Here is a 23,413-nt window from a genome sequence, read left to right on the forward strand (position 1 = left end):
CCAGGATTTCTGCATTGCAATGGAGGGCAGGTTGAAAGCCCGAATTCGATAAATACTAGATGCTCAAAGAGACCCAGCATACATTGTTAGTACGTGCCTCCATCGACAGTGTGGCCTGCACTGTCCCACCCAGCAGGGGCAGCATTAGGCTGTCCCCAGAGCCATCTGCCAGAAAATTAGCATCTAAGTAGGAAGCTCGGGGTGAGGACTCACAGACATGTTTGATTTTGCCATTGAAACAATTATGAAAAGCACATTTCAGGTGCTCTGGCTTTTGCAGAGTGTTTCTGCGTCCCCGGGAGTCCCAAAATAAGCCTGTAAGGTAGACTGAAACCACTCTTAGAAGTGACTTATCAAAGAACGTGCAGTCAATGAGCTTTTATCATTTGGGTTGTGAGCAAACCCAACTGTCCCGTTATGTGACCGTGACAGATTGGATTATTGTCCAGGATACTCCCTTGGGCCAGAGTACCCTGGAGCCTTGGCCATTTGATTGGCTTTGCCTCACACAATCGTAGGTGCCAGTCCCAAACCAGGGCCTGAAGAGGAAGCCTGTGTTCCCACTACCTTCTTTCGCTCACATGACCTACCACAAGGAGGGCACGCTCTAGGAAGTGGCTGATACAAAAAAAAAATAATAATAATAATAGGGAGACATGTGGGGGTGCCTGGGTGGCTCAGTTTGTTAAGCCTCCGACTTCGGCTCAGGTCGTGCTCTCATGGTTCGTGGGTTTGAGCCCCACATGGGGCTCTATGCTGACAGCTCAGAGCTTGGAGCCTGCTTTGGATTCTGTGTCTCCCCCCCCACTCCCCCTCTCCTATTCACATTCTGTGTGTGTGTGTCTCTCTCAAAATAAGTAAACTTAAAAAAAATTTTTTTAAAAGAATAAGGAGGCATGTGGAAAAGACCTGAACCCAACGTGCCTCCTGGTGCTCAAACCATGGGGGGCCAACCTAGCAAAGCCAAACAGTAGCTGAGCTGTGGATGAATTAGCACCAAACAAATAAATGCTAGGTATTCTTTGCTTCTTCATTATCGTTATGCAAAATATTGTTGCAAGGCGTTGACCGACATCGTTGACTTCACTAGAGGCAGTGATTATATATTGCAGGGCTTACTTGGATTTTTAAAAAAGAAGTCCTTTTTTCAAATTGAAAGATAATTAGCATATGATGCCATATTAGTTTCAGGTGGGCAAAATAATAGTCAAACACTATTCTATACGTTATTCGGTGCTCATCAAGATAAGTATATGCTTCCTCCCTAAAAAAGGGATTCTTGATTCTTAATGGGGGCAGGTAAGAATTTCTCTATACGAAACAAGAAATGTTCCATTTCTTTTTCTCTCTCAAAGCAAATTAATTATGGCTCCAAGTTTCCAAGCATTACAGTGATGACATGATCAGTATCACTCCGTACTAGACTTCGTCCCCAGTGTGTGGTCTCATATAAATATCCCGGGCATATGTATCACCAGACACATGGAGGAGGGGCCCAGAAAGCCCCCGTTTTTTGCCCTGGCTCCTTCACTCCTCCGGAACTTCATGAGTTACTGCAAGTTCAGAAATCACAGTGGTGAGAGAGAAGGTTGTACTTTTTACCGATTGACATCATCCAGGATCTGACGGAGTTAAGCCAAGTGGAAATCCCTTGGATGATACTGAGTCTGACAGTAACAGTTTGAGGACCATGCAGTTTTGAGAATTTACGTCGAGTCGCGACGATATCAGGAATACAAAAATAACTCTCTGTGTCTCCATTCGTTCGAGACTTCTTTTATGCCTCCCAGAAAATTTTTATATTTGTGTTTGCTTAGGTCCTGTACGTCTCTTCTTAAGTGTATTACTAAGTTTTTTACAGAGATTCCCCATGGCCAAGGATAAATGCCAAGTTCCTTTGCGTGCCCAGAAATGTTCTTCACTATGCGACCCCTCCCCACCTGAGTAGTCACGCCACACTCCGCTTGGAGTACTCACCCTTCCTGGTGGCCCCATTATGTTTCGTTCCCGGTGAATTACATGAATGCGCTCTTCGATTTTCTTGCTTGATGCTTTTTAGACACCTTCCCCTTTGCTTGGGATGTCATCTGACCATCTCATGCTATCCTTCAAGATCTAATTCTAATGGCACCTTCTCTTGAATGGGGGGGAGGGGTCCAGGGCTAAACTGAGGCAAGACAGGTGCCCAGGATGCAGAATTTCGGACACTCACTCTCAGGGGCATGAGAATGGCTCCTTGAGGGATCTCATTTATCCTACCCTGTGCCTGGCCTCCCTCCTGAATGCTTTCCTTAATGTACTCCACCTCTTTCCCCAGAACAGATCCCTCCTCGTGCAAACTCTGTACCTTTCTGATTTACAACACTTAACCACACTGGATCGCATTTTCTTAGGACAGAGACCATGCCTTATCTTTGTGGCAGGAGCACCATGCGTGACATATTGGATGAATAATAATTGAATAACCTCCATTATATACAAACACTTATTTTGTGCCAGCCATGGGTCTAAATGCTTTACTGAAGTGACTTACTTATCTCTCACAGAAACCCAGATAGATATTATTATCCCAGTTCTGTAGCTGGAGAAAGGACTAAAAGCAATGAAGTTCATTGCAATATCACACAAGGTGAAGTGGTGAAAGCTGGGATTTGAACCCAGCTCCTTCTAATGCCGGACCCTACGTGCACCCCTACGAAACATGAGGCTCATCACTGCATTGCAATGGATACGAATCAAGAGGGAAAGAGCATTTTTGTCACGTAATTCAGGATCTAAGACGACAAGGGCAGCGAGGCTTGATGAGATGCGGTGTCTCTTTGGCATACTGTCCTCCTGGTGAACATCCTAAAGTGCTGAGTTCTTAAAAAGAAAAAAAAAAATGCTGACTTCTTCCCCCAAAGGCATCGATACTGGTAAGGAGACACGATCCTAAGTCCTGGTCCCAAATTTAAAAACAAAAAATCCAAGTAATGCTTTCGATGGCATTGACCAAGGACAATTACTGTCCAAAGGGATTTGAGCCCTATTGATAATCCAGCCAGAAAAATTCTGTCTCCTTGACAATGGGTCATTTGCCAGTCAGAGGTTATGGAGACACCTGTGCCTCTACCAGCGGCCCAGATCGTCAGTCGTGAGCGGTGAGCACCAGACCTGGTGTATCACCACTTCCCTTTCTGCGATGTTACTTCCCACGCAGGACAGCTACCCTGCGCTTCTGTCTTCTCTGCGGTTCACAGTGTGTAGCTGAAACACGCGTAGCTGTCTCCAAGGCTGAAAGACATTCTTCATCACGGTACCGGTGGGAAATTGATGTCAAGCTGGGAGTCCTGAACTCCAGTGCCTGGAACGAATGAGTGAGCTCGGCCAGGTAGGGACTGGAGCAAATTATAACCCACATGCTGTATGGATCGTGCCTTGTTTAGTTTCTGTATTTCTGATGCTCTTAGGGTCTCGCTGGCCCTGGAGAGACCGCCCTGGGAAGGGCTAGGCTAATTCCTAGAGATGGTGAAGGACAAGCCAGCCCGCATGCCTTGCATAAGCAAACCGACCAATCCAGAGCTCACACCCCCAACTTTTCTGTAAGGGCTTCTTCATATGCTCTGGGCCGCCGTCTCCCCAGGACCAAGTACCAGACAAGTAAGGGCAGTCCCACCCCCGGAGCTGCTGAAATGATTCATTCTGGCCAACCCCAGGCCTGCGCATCCCGCCTTGTCTCTGCCTGTGATACCACAATAAAGGATGTTGCCCTCACTTCCGCACTCCTGCCTCCTGACCAACCCTGGTGTTCCCCCGTGCGCCCCTCCACCCCGTGGCATGGCCTAGCATGGCATGGCCCTCTCTTCTGTGAGTGCCAGATTACCTATGCAGTGGCAGTTGTCTCCTAATCTCTTGGCCTTCTCATATCCCTGAATAATAATAAATAAAACCTGCATTTTAAAAACACATGCCCATCGCACTGGGGAGCAATCCCTGTGCATTTCTAGCTGACCACTGCCGAACCAAAGTCCACCCAATATAGCAGACATTCTGGAATTTCGAGAGAAGCCAGAAACCCGGATGTTATGCATCTCTGCAAGTTTTCACATCGATAAGCAATTCAGGCTTAAAATGCTGGGTGGTTCATGCATGTACCCAGACATTACAAGCTGAGGAAAACAAAAACTGAGTGAATGGACTAGCCAGACACAGTAGGTGCGGGATGTAATCTATGGTTTTCCATCCTCTACCTTATTGGAATCGTCCAGATTCGGTAAATACATCGTCTTAGACCTGAGGAATAATTTCCTTGATCATTGCAAAAAAGAAATATTTTGGGGTGCCTGGGTGGCTCAGTCGGTTAAGCATCCGACTTCGGCTCAGGTCATGATCTCATGGTTCGTGAGTTTGAGCCCCGCATTGAGCTCTGTACTGACAGCTCAGAGCCTGGAGCCTGTTTCAGATTCTGTGTCTCCCTCTCTCTCTGACCCTCCCCTGCTCATGCTCTGTCTCTCTCTGTCTCAAAAATAAATAAAACATAAAAAAAAAAGAAAAGAAAAAGAAGTATTTTTCAGGCTTTTCTAACCTGACTCCCAGTAAGAAATACATTTTATATGACAACATTCATAGCTATCTACTTGGTTTTTTTTTTAATGTTTATTTTTGAGAGAAAGAGAGAGAGAGAGAGAGAGAGAGAGAGAGAGAGAGAGAGAGAGAGAACAGAGTGCGAGTGGGGGAGGAGCAGAGAGAGAGGAGGAGACACAGAATCCGAAGCAGGCTCCAGGCTCCGAGCTGTCAGCACAGAGTCCGACATGGGGCTCAAACCCATAAACTGTGATGTCATGACCTGAGACAAAGCTGGACGCTTAACTGACTGAGCCACTCAGGCACCCACTATCTATCTACTTGAAATAAAAATATTATCCCTAATACACATAATGCACTTTGGTATTTTCTATTCTATTCTATTCCATTTAACGTTTCTAGATGCTGGTCACTACGGACTATATTGATTTCACAGCTTGTCAGTGGATGTCAAAGTACAGCTTCTAAAAACAACAACAAGAATGACACAAATTTAGGGATTAGTGGTACCAACCCACCATATCACAGACGAGGAAACAGATTCAGAGTAATAGGATTTGCCCAATATTCTACATGGTGGCTGGCAGAGCCCAAACTCGAGTTAATCACCAGCTCAAGGCCATTTCCCTGATATATTTATGTCCCTGAATTTATAGTATATACGTGGTTCGTGTTGGTGTTGTTATCCGCCAGGGTTCAATCCAAGAAGCAGAACAGCTAGAAAACGCACATGTGTGCACATAAGCACACGGATACGAATTTTTATAGGAATGTGAATGGACACAGCCGAGGTAGGTAAGCAGTTTCTGGAAGGCTATTTGGGTGTCTAATGCTAGAGCTTGAAGTTCAAGAGAACAAGAAGCTGGACCCCATAAGCACGGACGGAAACCATGTCTGTTCTTGTGGTCTCGCACGTCAGCGGTGTGGACATCCTGCAGCGGGTGAATACCACGCATGCAGCCCAGACCCCAGAGGGGGATCCAGGAGAAGGGCCGGGCAGCCCCTGAACCCGCCTGAACCCGCTGCTGCTTCCCCTCAGGCCTCCGAGGCTCCCACAAGAATCTCCCTTCCCTTTCATTAGTAATTTAGACAGTATGCTGCTGGTTCAATTTAAAAAATTGAATATCCATTTCTTCAGTTATTAAAATCAAGGATACACGGTATCCGCAGACGAGAAAAATAGCATCCTTTGTTTTTATTACTCTCCCTTCTTGCTTGCCGTTAGTTATTATCTGAAATGTTAAACTCGGGCTCTCATTTTCAAAATATGACCGTTTTATCACCGGAGTCTTCGAAGGTCCGTTCACATTTGCACACTATCGGCTGACGGTGCTTACGTGTCTTAGCTCCATGCTCCATTCATTCTAGCGCTTTCTGCCGGTTGTCTCTAGCCTCACATTTCGTCCTCTGAGATTTACTTACTTACTTCTCATCTGCACATGAGATGGATACATTCTTTATGGAGTTCATTTGTTGGGTTTTTTTTTTTTAAGTTTATTTTGAGAGAGAGAGAGAGAGAGAGCAGGTGCATGTATGAGCAGGGGAGGGGCAGAGAGAGAGGGAGAGAGAATCCCAAGCAGGCTCCGTCCGTCAGCACAGAGCCCGACCCAGGGCTCCATCCCACGAACCCTGAGATCACGACCTGAGCCGAAATCGAGAGTCTGATGTTTAAGCAACTGAGCCTGCCGGGTGCCCCTGTTGGTTTGCTTTTAGCAAAACACTTCCATAGCCTTGCATATCTGGAAACCGCCTTTCTATTGCTTTTGAATTTAAACAAGGACTCTCCTTCTGAGTTACAACCTTGTCTTCTCAAAACCCGTGCTATGTGGCATGATCTCCAGTATATATTGTTAAGTGAGAAAGCGAGGTGCAGAAATGCGTGTGTACCACAGTACCCCTTACCTAAAAAAGGGGAAATAAAACACGCACACGTTCACACGCACACATTCACATACAGCCTATCTGATTAACACAGGTGTTGAATACAGATACGGTATATGCGAAGTTGTGCTAATTGACAAAATGTGTCAATATAGCATTATATGTTCTGTGTTGAATTGTGCTAAATTAACATAATTATTAATGCTATGACACAATGTTATAATAACACATAACATAGAGTTGCTGCTATACATATATTATTTTATGTTATTATAACATATTATTATACACCAGTACATGTCAAAGATATTAAATTAACAGGTATATGTTAAACCCTAATGAAACTTAACACTTAAATGACTAAATTAGGAAAGAGAAGAAATACACTGGAGGAATCAGGAGTCGACAATAGACTTCTTAAAACAGACCCTGTATTATAGATCTGCCTTTGAAGCCCTGTTTGTATTTTACACAATCATAAAACAAAATTAGGGGCGCCTGCGTGGCTCAGTCGGTGAAGCAGCTGACTCCTGATATCGGCTCAGGTCACGATCTCGTGGTTGGTGGGATCGAGCCCCGTGACAGGCTTTTCACTGACAACACGGAGCCTGCTTGGGATTTCTCTCTCGCCCTCTTTCTCTGCCCCCCACCATGCATGAGTGCTCTCTCTCTCTCTATAGTGGATGCACACACAAGTTCCCTCTCTCTCCCAAAGTAAATAAACATTTTTTAAAAAATTAAATACAGAAACATACACCCCCCCCCCCCCAGTCTCTGAAAGTAAATTGAAACGGAGGAACCTAATTGTATACTCTGTTGGTGACCTAATCTCAGGTAGAGGAAATAGTCCAAGTGACTCCCTAATGGAATAGATCCAAAGGACAAAATATTGCCAAAAAAATTTTTTAACTGTTTTTAGCAATAGCATTATGGGTGATAGTTTGGGTATTGTTATTTATTTCAAGATAACAATCAGGCAAATGAGTAATCACATCTGTGTTACTGAGAACTGAGTTTTGGGTTTGGTTGAAAAGAGATACAAATATGAGATTAATGAGGTCAGACAAAATCCTTGTAGGCCTGATTTTTGAACTGGATATAAATGCAAGATATAGTTTTTCTTAAGAAATAGGTATGTGCTGGGGCGCCTGGGTGGCGCAGTCGGTTAAGCGTCCGACTTCAGCCAGGTCACGATCTCGTGGTCCATGAGTTTGAGCCCCGCGTCAGGCTCTGGGCTGATGGCTCGGAGCCTGGTGCCTGTTTCCGATTCTGTGTCTCCCTCTCTCTCTGCCCCTCCCCCGTTCATGTTCTGTCTCTCTCTGTCCCAAAATAAACAAAAAACGTTGAAAAAAAAATTTAAAAAAAGAAATACGTATGTGCTAGCTCTGTCCATGGAAGAGTCCTAGAAATAATACATAACTCAGCAGCACTGAGCACCCCTGGTACCCAGACTGTGGTCTTTTTTTTCCCACTAAAAATGTGGGGGCACCTGGGTGGCTCAGTCGGTTAAGCGGCCGACTTCGGCTCAGGTCATGATCTCGAGGTTTGTGAGTTCGAGCCCCGCCTCGGGCTCTGTGCTGACAGCTCAGAGCCTGGAGCCTGCTTTGGATTCTGTGTCCCTTTCTCTCTTCTCCTCCGCTGCTCACACTCTGTTTCTCTCTGTCTTAAAAATGAACATTAAAAAAAAAAAAAGGATCAGAGATGTTTGGAGAAATGGTTGATTCCAGATCTGGGACAGGAAGTGGACGAGGTAAGTGGGAGAACGTCTCGTCACAGAACACAACTGTGGAACACTGCTAAAGCTGTCCTTCTGTCCCTTTTGGTCCTTGATCTGAGGCCAGCCTTAACTTTCTTATTTTGCAGGCTGTTTATTCCTGCTTCCCACTCGAAACGTGCAGCATTCTTTATCTGTGAAGTTGTCAAGTCGTGTGTAGGCGTTGAGTTGTTCATTTTTCCGGTGTGTGATAAGATTGGAATTTAGATAGAGTTCATCACATTCCTCACTTGGTGGTACACCTTCTTTGCTTATTTGACAGAGCCCTTCTCTTGCTTAATGGGTTTACTTATTTATCCCCTTGGGTTTTCATATCCCTCCAACTTCCTTCTCCTTCCCTTTGACAACTGTTTGCACATGTAAACGTTGCAGCATTGTTGCACGTGCCCATAGCGTTAATTCACACATGTCACCTTGCTGTGGACCTCGTTTTCTGAGTGTGCACTGGTTTCTGATTGTATATGGTGTCACATGGTGTGCATATCATCCCTTTCACTTATCTGTGCCTTAGTGATTGAACCGAGAGTACCTTCAGATCCCCACATCACCAACAACTCGTGGACGAACGTCCTCAGAGTTGTCACCTCAGAAACCTGTGTGACAGCTTCCCTGGAAAAGCATCCAGAAGTGAGAACTGTGGGTCACATGGCACCCGCACGCTTCATTTAACAATGTCTACTAATGTAGGGGTGCCTGGCTGGCTCAGGAGGTAGAGCATGAGACTCCCGATCTCAGAGTTGTGAGTTTGAGCCCCGCGGTGGGTGTAAAGATTACTTAAAAGTCAAATCTTTAAAAAAAAAAAATGTATGTATGTATGTATGTATGTATTATTTTTATAGAGTGAAGGAGAGTGCATGAGAGGGAGAGAAGGGCAGCGGGAGAGAGGGAGAGAATCTTAAGCAGGCTCCGTGCTCGGTGCAGAGTCGGCCACGGGGCTCGATCCCACAACCCTGGGATGGTGACCTGAGCCAAAATCAAGAGTCAGATGCTCAACCGACGGAGCCCCCCAGGCCCCGCTGAAGAGAGAACTTTTTTAAACAGTGTCTGCTGGGGTCTTCTCAATGGCTGTGCCAATCCAATCCTCACCAGCAACGCGGGAGGACCCCAGGGTCCCTGCCTCCGACGAGCCGTTGTCAGTCTCTCATCTTGACTGGATTCAGTTCCATCTTCTACTCTTGAATATTTTTTACTACTTTTGTTTGTGACTTTTCTCTGGTGATTGGGAATTGTTCAATGGTTACAAGTATATTCTTTGTCCACTGTAGTCATCACCTCTGCTTTAATGATTCTTTTATTACTATTTTATAATACCGTTAGTTCTTATTCCTTACCATTTTCTTCTGCAAACTGGAAACCTAAAACGTGTCCTCTTTATTTTCAATTCAATTTCCCTCTCTATCAATTCTGTACTCTACTGTGTCTAATATACTATTTTTAAATTTACCCTATTGTACAATTTCTCACTTTTGTGCAGAATTTCTTTTATTTCTGACTTGCTCACAGTCAGATTCTGCTTCACTAAGTTCCAACCAGGTTATTTTGAATCTCATGTTTCGTAGAACGCAAGCATTTTGCATTTTGGGTGAACCAAAAGAAAACTTTCTAAAACTGACCTGGTTTTCCTAGTAGGTTTACAAGATTCTTTTTTCTTTTATTTCTTGTTCTTTTATTTTACGTCGAATGTTCATATTCCTCATCTATTTTTCTCTCTCTTCTTAAATTTTTTTTAATGTTTATTTATTTTTGAAAGAGAGAGAGAGAGAAAGAGAGAGAGAGAGAGAGAGAGAGAGAGAGAGAGAGAGAGAGAGAATGTGAGCAGGGGAGGGCAGGGAGAGAGGGGACAGAGAGTCCGAAGCAGGCTCTGTGCTGACAGCAGAGTGCCCGATGTAGGGCTTGAACCTATGAACCATGAGATCATGAAGTCAAGACACTTAACCCACTGAGCCACCCAGGCGCCCCTCTCTTTTCTCTTTTAATCTGCCCTGTCTGGTGAGACTCCTCAATAGTCCTGGTTTTAACACCGAACATGGCGACTAGGCTATTTTTGACTTCCACGCCTTTCCATTTGGATGTTCTTGAGATATGCCTGTCTAATCTTATGTTGTAAGGCTGATAACAGCTCAACCCTTCTCAGTTAGTAGGGGGTTTCTTATGTTTAAAGGTCCTGAGGACTTTTTTCTTCATCCTTGATGTCCAGTAATGTCACCAGGATGTGCATTGATCATTCTGTACCAATATTTCCGGGTTTGTGTTGTGTTCTTCCAGTTTGCAAATGCAGATTCTCCTTTATTCAGGAAAGTTCCTTTCTATAACGTTGTTGACTTTTGGTGGTGCTGTTCCGTTTGTTCTGTTCTCCTTTATGCAAGCTGCCAATAACACCTACGTTGTACCTCCTTTGTCCGCCATGCTTTTCTAAGTCTTGCTTCATTTCATTTAGTTTTATTTGACTTCTGAGTCTGTCTTTCACGTTCCCAACTATATTTTCCGCCATGCTAACTTTTCTTGCTGATGCTTCCACCCTAACTTTGAATGATTTTATGGCTTTTTCTCCTCCATGCTTCCCCCCCACCCCCAAGTTCTACTAAGTCACTTTCCTTCTTCTCTTGTCTTAATACATTTTGTTCAAGCCATCGTATATCTTACTTGATTTTCTTTAATTTACTTGTTTTGTAGAGAAGTGTTTGTATAGTGTCCCCCTGTACAGTAAAATTTTTCTAAGCTGTGGTATACATTTGACTTCTTAATTTTATTCTCCAAATTTTCTTTCTCTTTTTATGGGAGTCACTTCTGGAGATAGCACGAGCTAAAGGATGGTGTGGTGGACAGACCAGGAGAGTGAACTAGGGCAGCCAGCCACTGGGAATCAGGTATTCTGTCTCAAAACGCTTTCTTACCAAGTGTTTTGGACCCTCCTACCCTTTCTATCAAGTTTTCTCCTCCTTCCAGTGGTATCTCTGCATATGTGGCTGGGAGAGATTGTCCTATTTACCTTGCAGTGATATACCGTATCTTCTAAAAAAATTTTTAGAAGTTTTTCAATGCTTATTTATTATTTTTTCGACAGAGAAAGAGAGAGAGAGAGAGAGTAAGCGGGTCAGGAGCAGAGAGAGAGGGGGACACAGAATCCGAAGCAGGCTCCAGGCTCTGAGCTGACAGCACAGAGCCCCATCCAGGGCTTGAACCCACTAACCATGGGATCATGACCTGAGCCGAAGTCAGACACTTAACCAACTGAGCCACCCAGGTGCCCCCGTACCTTCTGAATTTTTATCTCATGATTTAGTGTTTATGTTTCTTCTGTCTCCTTCCGTGCCTCCTCCTCTCTACCACACCAGCATCTTGCTTCTTGTAAATATTACATAAACCTGGGCATACCTGCCCAGTTTCCAAACCACCCTCCACTACTGTGTGGCGTTTGAATGGACTCAGGGATGATTCTGCAGCCCACCCATACTCCCAGTCCGCAGACACAACATGGACACTTACATTCGGAAAGCCCTACATGCTGATTGAGATCTATAGAGGTGCATTTTTTCCACATATACTACCTTGATTTGGCCCGATTTCACTATGTTTTGTGGATAGTCTTCACAGGTTGTCATTTGGAACTGCAAATCTTTCCTAGTTTTATTGAATACAGATTTTTTTTATTATTGCTCTTCTTTATTTTATTTTGTTTATGGGTTGCTTTCAGGGAAGAGAGTGGGTAAGAACCCTTCTAACTCATAAAAAGTGTTGGGAGACCCCAGCTTTGTATTTTAGAAAGATCCTGTTGTAAAGCTCTCACAGGAAGGCATCGTAGAAGGCGAGGAAGGGGAGCAGAGGGTTATTTACCCCCCTGAGAAGGCAGGGGTATTTATGCAAAAGGGAGGGGCGCCTGGGTGGCTCAGTCGGTTAAGCGTCCGACTTCAGCTCAGGTCACGAACTCGCAGTTCGTGAGTTTGAGCCCCGCATCAGGCTCTGTGCTGACAGCTCAGAGCCTGGAGCCTGCTTCGGATTCTGTGTCTGCCTCTCTCTCTGCCCCTCCCCTGCTCATGCTCTGTCTCTCTCTGTCTCAAAAATAAATAAAAAACATTAAAAAAAATTTAAATAAAAGAAAAGGGGAGAGGATGAGGTCAGTGAAAGGTCACGGGCTGAGAGACAGAAAGAAAGTGGAAGAAAGAACTCAGGCTTGGGAGTCAGCAGCACGTGGGTGATGATCTGTGACAAAACGGGGTGGAAGCTGCGGGGGAAATTCAGTAGAAGAGAATTGTGCGGAAACAGAACGCTCTGGCATCCTACATTTCGGAATGAAAAGTGAAAGAGGATTCTACAAAATCAAACAGGAAGTAAATACTAGAAAAGAGGAAAATAAAGAAACCAGTACTGCAAAGGCAAAGAGTATTTCCAAAAAAGGAGATGATGAGTGAAACGCCATCCTGCTGAGCATTCACGGAAGACGAGGTCTTAACGGTTGGCATCGGATTTAGCCACAAAGCCGATGAGAGTAGCGACCATTCTGGAAGTGTGAGCCTGCTGTCAGGGGACTAAGGTGTACACGGAACGTTCCACGATAGGGGTGGCAAATACAGAAAACTCTTGAGGAAGGCCGACTGCGCACAGGAAGATAAGTTTAGAAATAAGATACGATAACCCTCACTTTGTTCTCAGTTTTTAACAGTCTCTTATGCTTTGGCTCTCTCCCACTCTAACCTCTTTTTTTTTTTTTTTTCCTTCCCCTCCCCCATGGGTTCCTGTTAAGTTTCTCAGGATCCACATAAGAGTGAAACCATATGGTATCTGTCTTTCTCTGTATGGCTTATTTCACGTAGCATCACACTCTCCAGTTCCATCCACGTTGCTACAAAAGGCCATATTTCATTTTTTCTCATTGCCACGTAGTACTCCATTGTGTATATAAACCACAATTTCTTTATCCATTCATCAGTTGATGGACATTTAGGCTCTTTCCATAATTTGGCTATTGTTGAGAGTGCTGCTATGAACATTGGGGTACAAGTGGCCCTATGCATCAGTACTCCTGTATCCCTTGGATAAATTCCTAGCAGTGCTATTGCTGGGTCATAGGGTAGGTCTATTTTTCATTTTCTGAGGAACCTCCACACTGCTTTCCAGAGCGGCTGCACCAATTTGCATTCCCACCAACAGTGCAAGAGGGTTCCCGTTGCTCCACATCCTCTCCAGCATCTATAGTCTCCTGATTTGTTCATTTTGGCCACTCTGACTGGCGTGAGGGTTGATGGGGGGTGGGAGGGAGGAGAGGGTAGGTGATGGGTATTGAGGAGGGCACCTTTTGGGATGAGCACTGGGTGTTGTATGGAAACCAATTTGTCAATAAATTTCATAAAAAAAAAAAAAAAGATACGATAAGACGAGCTCCAACATGGATGGACCTAGAGGGTACTACGCTGGGTGAAGTCAGTCAGACTGAGAAAGTCAAATACCAACATGATTCCACTCAGATGTCTTAAAAAATCTAAAAAAAAAAAAAAAAAAAAAAAAAAAAAAAAAAATCAAATGAACAAGCAAACAAACAAAAAGCAGAATCAGACCTATAAATACAGAGAGCAGACTAATGGTTGCCAGAGGGAAGGGGCTGTGGGGGGATGGGGAACATGGGTGAAGGGGAGTAGGAGACACAGGCTTCCAGTGATGGAGTGAATCAGTCACAGAGATGAGAGGGTACAGCAGAGGAAATACAGTCAACGGCATCGTAACAGCGCCTGATGGCAGACGGTGGCCACACTCGTGAGCACCGCGTGACTGAGAAGTCGAATCCCTATGTCGTACACGTGAAACTAATGTAATATTGTGTGTCAACTATACTCAAATAAAAAAAATTTTTTTAATGAAAGAATAGACGGTCAGCCTAAGGGAACTTAAGTCCCCCTTGCACAGTAATACATTAGTACCAGAGCTAATGCTACCCCTATAGCAATAATAATTCACATTTATATGGAAATTTAGTTCAAAGGGGGTTTTGCATACATAATCTCATTTCAAATGCACTTCTATTTTATTGATGAGGAAACCAAGGCTCAGAGATGACAATGAACCGATTTTCCCGAAGGTCAAAGAAAGAAAACAATCAAAGGATCACTTCGACCGCGTCTTAGGCACAGACCCGCATCTCGAGCCCCGAGTCCGTCTCAGGGCCAGTATCCTCGCAGGGAGCAAAACAGAGGCCACATTTCACCTGAGCCCAAACCCACCGTGCAAATTGTTTGATTGAAATCCGAGCTTTCATTTCCCAGGGACTGAAACGGCAGAGTCCAATTGGTTTCTCATTAACTTCCCCAGAACATTTTCTCTGCCCAGGTATTTCCACGCAAGGCTGATACTAGTTAATTACCTGAATTAAATATTTTACAGCCTAAAAGGGTTTTCTGTACCGCACGATTTATAAATATTCATTCTGCGGAAGGGAGGAGGCCAGCGAAAGTTGGTTTCCAGTGGCTGCCTTTGTAGCAAACTGTTCAATAGTAACCCTCTGGGGCAGGCTTGGTGCCTGGGTAAAAATGTTTTTGGAGCCTCAAATCTCTTATAGAAAAACAATTTCTCCAAATGCACAACGGTTTTTGCTGAGCCACTAAATAACTCCCGCCTGCCCATGTCAGGGACAGCCTTAAGGTGATATGATAGATGCCAAGCAAATAACCAATCAATATACTGGTTTAGGTCTCCGTCTATCAGTTTGGCATTGTGTGGACTAATTAGATGATAAAATGTGATGAATGTGTATTAAACTCAGCCTCTCCCTGGAAGCTCCCAGGGGTCCCTTCCCATTTTCTAGCTGACCTTTTAGAGCTCAGCTTTATTGTATGTGAATGCAATTAAATCAATTTGTCAGATATTTGCATTAGTCTGGCTTGTTCAGAATTCAATTATTCAGTGTCACTTTACTGCCCTTCGCAGGCTGGTATATCGGCTCATTTTCAAGCGGTGGATGAAGGCAGACACGGGCGGTCTCGTCAAGATTCAGGCCTGTGAGTACCTTGCCCTCAGAGATGGTTCTGAGATCCAGCTTGCCCACAGCCCTTCTCCTTCCTGGTGTCGGGAGAGACAGGGCTCAGGGAATAAGTTATTTAACTTGTGCGAGCCTCAGTTTTCTCATCTGCCGAACGGAACCACTTTGCCAGGGGTTTCTGCCGCAGCCGCTCCTGAGAGTTGGACTGGAGAGCAAATGGGATTATTTGAAAGGTGAGAACAGCAGACGCTGGTGAGGCAGCGGTGGCGGTGAGCTGGGGAGGTGAGGAAGCAGCACTTTAGTGGACAGGTCACGCCCCCCGTGGGCAACTGGTGCTTGGACCCTCTGGAGTCCTCCAGGAGGGTTGTCCCACCCAAGAGGCCGGGAGCTTGGGCATGTCTCCCCCCACTGCTGTTCATTACTGATCGAGAGCTGATCCAGGGATGTTAACTCTCTGACACTGTGGGTCTGCCCTAAACAGACCTGGCTGGGCATCTTCCTGAGGTCAGAGAAAGCCCTCGAGCAGAGAGTCCCAGATGCTTTCTGTGTCACAGTGGACACAGTGATACGGGGGACCATCGTCAGCATCCACAGCAGGCATATGCTTCGGTGCGAAGCCAAAAAGTGGTGACGCGTGTCCCGTCCTCAGTTCTACGGCTGGCGCAGAGTAAAAACACTCAATGGTAATAGCCAACACCATTATTTCTGGGGAAAGGTAAATCTAGAGAAACAGCTCTCCTCCACACAGGAATCCCACTGTAGTCCTAAGTGTGTGGCCAACGGAAAGGCGCTGCACTATATGCCTTCCTGCCAGGCGTAGAAGGTGAAATCGTAGAGGGCTTCCTGGAGGAGGTGACATGTGAACTGGCCCTTTTAAGGGTGAGTAGGTGTTTGCCAGGCACACAAGGGGAATAGAGACGTTCTCAACAGAAGGAAGGACATGTGCAATGACACAGAGATATGGCAAAGTACGTGTTTGGTGACCTGTTCATACTCTAGAATAATTAAAGTGGAAGATAAGAGGGACCTTCCTGTCACAATGTCGGAATTCACGTTTTGAGAGAAATTCTGCGCCATCCAAGGGCATTATAGTATTCTCCTAGAAGCGGCAGGGAGTCACTGGATCTGTTCATGTAAAACTTTTAATAGCCCCTTTTAAAAACTTTTAATAATAGAAATAAATAGGTCAATGAGCATGGACTCAAAAGATCTCCGGCGCAAGAATGAGAGGAACTGTAACAATATTTTATGTGAAAAGCGCTTCAGGGTTTTCACTGAGCCAGTATGCTGCATGGTTTCAATGGGTGGGGCAGGGGGGTGGGGGGGAAGCGAATTCAAACTCGGATTGTATGAATAGAAATAATGCAACATTCAGATCCAGGGAGAGATGAGACGACCCCTGTCTGCTATCTGGGCAGCCCAGAAAGCTGTCGTCCAATGTTAAGTGACACATCTTTTCAAAGAGACACTGGAGCCCGCCCCGGCAAGAAGCCTACACGCCATGTAAGACGCGGCATGGCCTGAAGAACGGAGTAAGCTGCGGAAAGAAGGCTCGCGGAACACCCGTGAGCTGACTTCTGTTGTGAGGAAGATTGTATTTATTCTGTGTGGTGCCAGAGGCAGGAAATAAAAACTCCAGTGAAGCATATTTCAAGTCGGCAGAAACAGCCAAAGCCATCCCACACTGGAATGGCCCGCCCCAGGAGGGAAGAAAGGTCCCTGTGCCGGGCAGCGATCGGTAATAAATGAGATGAATATCCGTCAAAGAAGTTTAGAGGGGGGGGGCTAGTTGTTGGAAGGGAAGCGACCTCGAAAGACTCTCTCCAACGAAGATTCTCTGAACCTGGGGCAAGGGTCCTCTCCCGGTGTCCCCTCCAGGGGTCTCACTGCAAAAGAGGGCATTGTACGGGGCATACCACAAAGACACCATATTGTACGGGGCATACCACAAAGACACCATTCTTAGTGGTCAAGAATCAAAAGGCAGCATCTCAATGTGGTCAGCTGCAAAGAGTTGGATTAACGGTGAGAAAAGAAAAAATCAAGAGTTTTATTGTATAAAGCATTGTATATTGTATATATTGTATATTGTATATATTGTATAAAGCATTGTATTGTATTGTATATAGGCATTGAGTCCTATGGTCCAGGCACATACAGTAATTAGCTGCAGCAGTAGTAAGAGTGGTCCCAACCATAGCTAACATTTACTGAGTATTTGCATACTTCCCATTTAATTCTGTTCCATTCTCACAAAAGCTCTTTGAGTTTGACCGCTCGTGGGATGAAGTCTTTGTGCTATGAATAGCACTCCGCGCACAACTGGTATTGAGAGGGGTCATGGAAAACCCTTTTTGGAGAAAGAAGTCGCTTCCCACTTGGCATCGGGGCTAACAACCAGTGCTCCCTTTGGACAACATGAGATAACTTCCTGTGAAACATCATAAAACATCGCCCTGCAAACAATAATTCAGATCATTACGGCTGAATCCCTTCTGCTCACGACTGTGTAGGCTTTTAAACATCACTTTAGACCCACCTGTTAGGACATTCTGCTCGTTTAGCTCCGACCCTGGTAATCCTCATTTTCCTGAACTGTGATTCAAGCGCACTGTGCCACTCTGACCTCGTGTTCTGCCCATTTGGCTGAACTTCTAGATAACTCCTCCCACCCCCAATGGATGCTTCCAGTGCCCTGTTCCAACTCCTCTCTCCCGCCGGGCCGTCTATCTGAAATTCCGATGAATCCATAGACGCCACGTCTGTCTGCAGAGGATCAGGAAAACGTCCCAACACATTGTTTTTACAGAGTCGCTCTGTGTTTTCACGTACTAGCTTCAGCGATTTGAGGGTTAGCTTCCGTGAGTACCCCTTCACCCATGCATATCCAACTATCACCCCGGGACACTCGCTGATTTCTATTTGTTATTCCTCAATGGGAGAGGCACCAAAGAACAAGCGTGTCTTTTTTTTTTTTCCTTAATGTTTATTTTTGAGAGAGAGAGAAACAGAGAGTGGGGTGGGGGGGGGGGGGCAGACAGAGAGGGGGACACAGAATCCGAAGCAGGCTCCAGGCTCTGAGCTGTCAGCACAGAGCCCAACACGGGGCAAGAACTCTTGAACTGTGAGATCATGACCTGAGCCGGAGTCGGGCGCTTAAGCGACTGGGCCACCCAGGCGCCCCGAGCAAACGTGTCTTAATCGAGGTTCTTTGTGTCATCTCAAACTTAAAAAAAAAGGACATGATAATACTGGGCATGGCTTGGAACTGAAGGTTAGAGAGTACAGCCAGAGCTCCCAACAAGCGACAGAAGCAGAAGCTGGAAAGAAGTCAGAAACCCGCCCAGCCTTTTCTCTCTCTCCCTGTCTCTCCCGCCGCCCCCCTCCCCTGCAACCCTTCTCACCCTGCCTCCTTCTCACCCTTCCTCACTCCCTTTCTGGGGCCAGATGGCCTGTCATCTTTGCTTCCATCTCTGCTTTATTCCCTCTCTCAGACTAGCTTTGGCTGAGTCGGAGAGTTAATGGCCAACTGTGGCTGCCCCACAACTCCCAAATTTGCATGTTCTCCTTTCACAATAACCAGCTGAAAATCAATCACATTTCGAATCCCAAGTTCCTAAGAGGAAGAATATCACTGGTCTTTTGAACCTCACAGTCCCATTGAAGGTCAAATGTCTACTCCTCGTTCAACGAGCTGTGGCTGGGGGAGTCGGGGGCAGGAAGGGGTGGTTCAAAAATGGCTCCCCCACATCCCTGCAGTGTGGGGACAGACGTTCTCCAGGAAGAGGGCATAGCAGCTGCGATGGGCTTTACCCTTTGAACTAGACCTCAATCACAGTTAATCTTGGAAAATTCCCTTCCACTTGTGGCCAATACTCTGAGATTTCCTTAATTTATTGGCTAGACTTATTTTAATCTCTTCTACTGGGTATTTCTCTAACTCAAGGAGGAAAACAGACCCTCTAAAGTAAGTTCCTGAAATCAAATACTTTCATAATAGCAGATCTCCATGCTAGTAGGATGCATGGAGAGGGAGAGAGGTCATGAGAGCTCAGGGGAAGGCAGTTCAGGAGATGCACTGTTTTAGTCCTAAAAAATGAGGTTGGCTGATTGAATTTAACTAAAGATTACAGGCTCTAGTAAGTTAGTCTCCATCGAGAAAGAGTGGGTCTGTCAAAAGCCCAGATAGATGTACAGGCCTTAAATGAGGCAAGATAGAAAAAAAGATATTTCTCAATGAAGTATCAAATTCCCAAGTATGCCAGAGTCTTCAGAAATACAGAATGAGTCTAACATAAAAACTTTATATATCTTCCTTCAGGCAGATGAATTTTGAATTTATATCCACTGAGAATAATAATAAAGAAAAATTTGCACGGAGCAGAGGGTGACGTCTCTATTGTATATGCTGGGAGACGCCCAGATATAAGACTGTTCATCAACCAACAGGTAAGGTGCTGCAGGGTTGAGGGCAGACTCGGACAAATCTAGGGTCCAACTCCACAGCGTAGGTGAGCTAACTTCTTCAAAACTTAATTTTCATCATTTATGAAAGGGGGCAATGGTAGAATGCACACTTCAAAGGTAGTATTGTAGAAAGTGAGAATGTGAGTATAAAGTATGGGCCACCATATCTGCTAGATAGTTAGTGCTTAATGAATGCACGAGGAATGAGTAATACATGAAGATTCATCTTTTAATGACTCTCCAAGCCCCTCAGCCTGGTATACAGCCTGCTTCAAGACCTGCCTATTTTTCTAGCCTTACTTCCTCACTTCCTTATAGTTTATACTCGAGTAATAACACAGTACATAATGGCACCTCGATTACATGATGTTCCTTCCTGATTTTGCACCTTCACCCAGGCCATTCACTATGCTTGAGCAACTGAGTGGAGACTAACCTACCAGGTATCAAAATATACCATACAGCTCCTAGACAACTTGATATCAACACAATTCAATAATGTCTCATAACAGATCCATGTACGTATAGTTATATAGCGATATAGTTTGAGTTAGAGGTGATGCGTTATACTCCATTCGTGGTATTGGGACAACTATATATCCGTTTGAGATAAAAAAGTTAAATTCTTATCACATCTCACACACACGTACACATTACATATAAATATAGATCCCAGATAGATAAAAGTACAGCATGAAAAATAAAGCTTTTAAGATAGTAGATGAAAATGCAAGAGAATAAGTTTATCTTCTTGGAATATAGAATATATCTGTGGAGATATTGTGTCCATATTCTTGGAATCCAGAATCCCTTCCTTGACAAAACATAAAGCCCAGTGCCCTTAAGGAAAGATTTACTGTTTCGACTGCATAAAATTAAAAACTTCTTAAAGACAAAGGAGAGCATAAACAAGATAAAAAGACCAGCAAGAGCCTTAGAGAAGAAGTTCCATAAAAATAATTTCAATAGAGAAATCAGAGGGGTGCCTGGGTGGCTCAGTCGGTTAAGCGGCCGACTTCAGCTCAGGTCATGATCTCATGGTTCATGGGTTCGAGCCCGGCGTCAGGCTCTATGCTGACAGCTCAGAGCCTGGAGCCTGTTTCGGAGTCTGTGTCTCCCTCTCTCTCTGCCCCTCCCCAACTTGTCTCCCAAAAATGAATAAACATTAAAAAAACTTTTTTTTAAAGAAAAAAAGAAGTCTCTCTATGAGGGAAATGAAAAGACATTTGAGACATTTTTTAAAAAATGTTTTATTTATTTTATTTTGAGAGGGGGTGGGCAGGAGAGAGGGAGAGAGAGAGAATCTGAAGCAAGCTCCACATTGTCAGCACAGAGCCCAATGCAAGGGCTTAATCCCACAAACCATGAGATCATGACCTGAGCCAAAATCAAGAGTCAGATGGTGGGCGACTGAGGCACCCAGTTGCCCCAGAGGTATTTTTTAAAAAATCAAAGTGCAAAGAAATACGTACACCTCCATTTCTAGCCAAAATGGAATACCAGAACCCAGATTTACCCTCCCATCTGAAACAACCAAAAAAGGGGACTTAATATACGAAACAATAATTTGTAGGAGATTGGATACTAAGCAGTGAAGAACAGTGAACCCGAGAGACAGGAAACAAAGGAGGTAAGAACTTGCATTAACACAGAACTTAGAGGGGTAAATCAGAGAAGAAGAAATGTCTCATCAATGACCTTAACTTCCACCTTCAAAAAACTAGAGTAAGAAGAGTGGATTATATCCAAAGTAACCCCATAAGAAAAGAACTCATGGAAATCAAAGTAAGGGTTGCCTGGATGGCTCAGTTGCTTGAGCACCTGACTCTTGATTTGGGCTCAGGTCATGACCCCAGTGTCATGGGATCAAGCCCCACATTGGGCTCTGCACTGAGCCTGGAGCCTGCTTAAAATTCTCTCTCCCTTGGCCCCTCTCCACTGCTCATGTGCTCTCACTCTCTCTTTCTCTCATATTTAGAAAGAAAGAAAGAAAGAAAGAAAGAAAGAAAGAAAGAAAGAGGCAGGAAGGAGAGAAAAAAGAAGAGAGAGAAAGAAAGAAAAAAGAGAAAGAAAGAAAGAAAGAAAGAAAGAAAGAAAGAAAGAACAAATCAAAGTAAATATCAGTGACACAGAAAACAGAACAATAGGGGGGGGAAAAAGCAATGGAACCAAAACCTCGTTCCTTGAAAAGAGAAATAAAATGGCAGATTGGGGGCGGGAGGTGGGGGTGGGGAAGATAGAAAACAAGTTAACATCAGGAGTGAGAGAAGTTAAATTATTACAGAATCTACAGATATTAAAAGAATAATTACGAAAATATGATGAACAACCTTATGCCAAAAAATATGACTGCTTAAATGAAACTGGCAAATTCCTTGAAAAACACAAATCGCCAAAGCTTACTTAAAAAGAAATCGGTATCCTAAGTCTTTCTAAATCTGTGAAAGGAAGTGTAACTGTAGTTAGAAATCTTCCCACAGAGAAAATGTCAGGTCCAAGTGTCTTCCGCAGTAAATTCTACTGAAAATGTAAGAGAAAGTAATAGCAAGTCTACACAAACTTCTTCAGAAAATTAGAGGTTGGCATACTGCACAACTCATTCTGAGGCCATCACTATACTGATGGCAAAACCAGGTAACGACATTACTAGAAAAACCAACAGACCAATATCCTTAATGGACATAGATGCAAAGATCGTTAACAAAATTTCAGTAAATTGAATTCAACAATATATAAATGAGATAATACATCATGACCAAATGGAGTTTTCCCAGGAAGACAGATTAACTTAACACCAAAAAATCAATTTATGCTAAAAAAATATATATCAATCTATGCAGTTCACAATATCAACAAACTAAGAGGGAAAACAACATACGATCATTTCAATAGACACGGGAGAATGCATTTGACAAAACCCAGGATTCATTCCTGATTAAAAAAAATAATAAAGAACTTTCAACAAACTAGAAATAGAACGGAACTTTCTTAACTTGATTAAGGGCATCTACTAAAAATCTACAGGTAGCATCATATGTAATGGTTAAAAAATGGAATGTTTGCAGGACTCCTGGCTGGCTCAGTTGATGGAGCGTGCAACCCTTGATCCTGGGGTCGCGAGTTCGAGCTCCACATCGGGTGTCGACATTACTTTAAAAAATAAAATCTTGAAAATAAAAAAAAAAAATAGAATGTTTTCCTTCTAAGATAAAGAGGAAGACAAACGCATCTGCTCCCATGACTTCTATTCAACAATGAAGTGAAAGCTCTACCCAGTATAATCAGTCAAGGAAAAGGGCATTGAGGTTGTAAAAGAAACATTACACCTGCCCTTCTTCACAGATGACATGATTGATTATGTAGGAAATTTCACAGAATGAAGAGAAAAGCTACTGGATCTGAACAAGCGTGTTTGGCAAGATTGCAGGACGTAAGATCCATGGTAACAATCATGTGTATTTGGATTACTAGCAATAGACAATCGGCAACAGATAGCCTTTATAAATCAAGAAATATGAAATACTTAAGGATACATTTGAAAAAGAAAAAGATGTGAGAAGCCTAGACACCGAACAATGCAAATCATGGCTGAGAGAAATTAAAGAAAACTTACATGAAGAGACATATGGTGTTTATGGGTCAGAAGATTCAATACATTCCAGATATCAGTTCTTCTACAATTTTCCATAGATTCTATTCAATCCCATTAAAAATTTTTTTAATGTTTTATTTTACTTTTGAGACAGAGAGAGACAGAGCAT

The sequence above is a fragment of the Prionailurus viverrinus genome, chromosome E3 (genome assembly GCF_022837055.1).
Source record: "Prionailurus viverrinus isolate Anna chromosome E3, UM_Priviv_1.0, whole genome shotgun sequence".
NCBI classification, from domain to species: domain Eukaryota; kingdom Metazoa; phylum Chordata; class Mammalia; order Carnivora; family Felidae; genus Prionailurus; species Prionailurus viverrinus.